Below are 3017 nucleotides of genomic sequence, written 5' to 3'. Positions count from 1 at the left end.
TAGTGATACATTTAAAAGAAAGAAAAGTAGGCGTAATTTAAACAAGTAGAGACATGCCAGGGCTTTAGAGTTTAACTTCAGTTCGGTGAAAGTATAGGCCCGCAATGTGTATGCAGACCTAAAGCACGCTAACTTAGGCATTCACGCAACTTATCGCGAAAAAACAGATAGAAATAGACTTGGAAAATTTAAAGAAAAGATATTAACTGTTTTTGTCAACGTTTAAAGGTATAAAAAACTTTTAGACAATAAGTTTTGGGGCTGAATTCATGTGTTTTAACAAAATGTGGCACCGACGACATTGTCGTACTGAAAATAAACACAGTCTACTAATGTTTTAAACTAGAAATAATTCTCTTTAACATAAATATACTGTTTTAATACACTGTTTGATATAATGTATGTGAACAGCCTATTTCCCAAAGTTTTAGGGAATGAATCTATGTGTTTTTAACATAAATTTAATTAAGGATGTCTACTGTTTCATCTCATTGGGTATCGTCACCTGGACGAGACACACCCACAGACCTTTTCCCCACCCTAACATTTCCACCTCACGCCTGAATTTACTTTTGGGGCGATACAGCACAACAAGTCTTCTCCTCAACTTAACCCCCAGCGATCCCCATCCATGACCCTCTATACTTTTGGACAGCGAATGGATACAACGCCACCAGAGCTTCCTCAATACACTCCGCGGCTGGCCGCATCATGGTGCCCGTATGGGGTTCTGTTCCAGTCACAACCTCCGCGTGCGGACTCTGCCCTAATGGATACATCGCGGGTTACTGCATCGATGTTGGATGATTTCCGCGATCGTTTTGCGGCTCCATCATTATCTGGAGATTCTGGGGGTGGCGGCATCACCGAAGCTGCCATGAAGATAATCAAAGGGTCACTTGCCTTTATTCTGGATCGGCTAATCGAAGATGACTTGAAGGAGAACTGTATCGGCTGTTCTGTGAAACACCCTAGCCTGCTTCAGCACACGTGTCTCTATGAACCTGTACCGTTTTATTTCTTTAACAATTTTGAAAAGCTGTTCAAAAAGCTGTATAGGTCACGGCTTAAACATATTATCACAAACGTCTGTCAAAATGTGATTGGCTGCTCATTTTTATATGCTTTCTAAATAAAATGAGTTGAGTCATGAAAACATTGTGTTGTTATTGCTAACAAGCACTTGACCGTGTTTATTTTACGCCATCAAAACCCTGGGTCATTTGGTGGTGTAGATAGATTATACAGGGTGGTACACATGTTGCCTGCTTAAGGGTGACATAATGGGGTAATATCCTGGATGAGAGTGAAGACTACATGGCTAGAAGAAGAATTGCCCAACGTGTCCCTGCATGGCCCCATGTCATCTACAATCCGCAATTTAGCCAATAATTGTAACTTTGCAGGTTTCATGGATGGAGATAGAGTGAAAAGTAAAAAAAGAAACTCATTTCACACATTATTTTATTTACTTACTTACTTGCTACAAAATAAAATAAAAACAGGACCATAACTCTTAAAAATAACTTTTGAAATGACATTCACGCATGCCGTATATCGCTAACATATTTCAGTTTATTTACAACGGTATCAATAGCCTCTTGAACAATTGTTGCGGCTGGCGGCGTTGGTGTAAACGTCATGATACAGTTTCTTAATATATCTGCAACCCGTGGCGTGCACAGCTTTTTGGCGACCCTTTCAAAATTATAAAGCATATAATATGGCTCTGGCCCGTTGTAACACCTGTGCCAGCGTAAGTTGGGGCAGTATGCTGCACACGCCGCACAATCGCTATCTATTACCGTATCCATAATCCATGCCACGGCCCCTATGATAAAATGGATCGTTCGTCGCGCCACGGGGCCCCCCGCCATTGCCGTCTTCACGTCGTCACCCCCCGCTGTGTCCTCCATAGGCCCTTCCCTAATAATCTTCTCAATATTTGTGGTCAATTCTTCGACCGGGGGTCCCTCATCTGAACCTGTGTGTACATAATCACATGTTGTCTTTACCCATTTTAAACAGTGAAAACCCTTACCGACACGTCGGCCGTTTTCTTCAACATCCTTGCTCGGCATCCTTAATTCACTTGATAACATAAAAAAAACTTTTGGTCAAAATAACAATAATATGTTTTCACCGTATTGGCCCTTATAACAAATATAAAATAATGTTAAAATGACAGTGTATCATACCTCCAGTTTAGCATTTCCATCTTTGCGTTGAAAGTTGATCGGCGAAGATGTCTGTGTCTGTTTCAAGCTTTCAGATGTATCTGTATTTTGTGCTTGCCACTTGCTCGCTTAATAAAGCATGAGGTGAGTTACCCCTCCCAGCGGGGCGTTTCCATCAGAACAACTAGACATTATTCTACCAAAGTTTTTCATGTGTATTTGATGCTTGATTCTAAATGTCGCTTACTAGGTGCTATTAAATGTGATTAAATAACCATGCCTACCTTCTTTAAATAGCAAAATAACAGTTACTGCTAAACTGTTTTATTCCTTGTTTGGATCATCAGTGTCTATGCCCTGCGCATTTTCAAAGAGAGAGTGGCTTGTCGCCTCTTGACTAAACTTCTGTAAAGCTACCCTTAAAGTACTTTGAATAAAATGTTTCATGGCGTGTTTTAATACTTATTTTAAAATAACCCCTTAACAAAGGAAGGGTAAAATAACAAAAATATATCCTAAATCAGGGGTATTCAACTAAAATTTAAAGAGGTCCAGTTAGAGAAAACTTCTTGAAGCAAAGGTCCGGAAGATGTCTAACTATTTAGTGTGATCTATATTTAAGTAGCCTATTAGCTGTACCAACATTGCATGTAATCAGTACCTGACTGTCAAATCAAATTAATTCAGTACAATTCAAAAACGTTTTGACAATATTTATTGTCACGTGACAAAGAACTTCGGGCAGCTGGCTGGAGTGAGACTTTCAATTCGAGATGTCTGCACACACATGTAACAGTTCTTACCTTGTAAATAGTCTGCTTTTGTATTTACCCGTGTAAA

General features: G+C 39.7%; 1 long non-coding RNA gene across 1 annotated transcript; it reads right to left on the bottom strand.

The window, feature by feature from the left end:
• Nucleotides 1-1630: 1630 nt before the first annotated feature.
• LOC140578264 (uncharacterized) lies at nucleotides 1631-2548 on the bottom strand. Its single transcript, XR_011982362.1, has 3 exons — nucleotides 2199-2548; nucleotides 2042-2091; nucleotides 1631-1984 (listed from the first exon to the last, which is right to left on the bottom strand). It is a non-coding gene; the product is annotated as an uncharacterized lncRNA (long non-coding RNA).
• Between the last annotated feature and the right edge of the window lie 469 nt (nucleotides 2549-3017).

The sequence above is a fragment of the Paramormyrops kingsleyae genome, chromosome 13 (genome assembly GCF_048594095.1).
Source record: "Paramormyrops kingsleyae isolate MSU_618 chromosome 13, PKINGS_0.4, whole genome shotgun sequence".
Taxonomy (NCBI): domain Eukaryota; kingdom Metazoa; phylum Chordata; class Actinopteri; order Osteoglossiformes; family Mormyridae; genus Paramormyrops; species Paramormyrops kingsleyae.
Note: the sequence above shows the minus strand (reverse complement) of the source record. Positions and strands in the feature narration are given on the sequence as shown.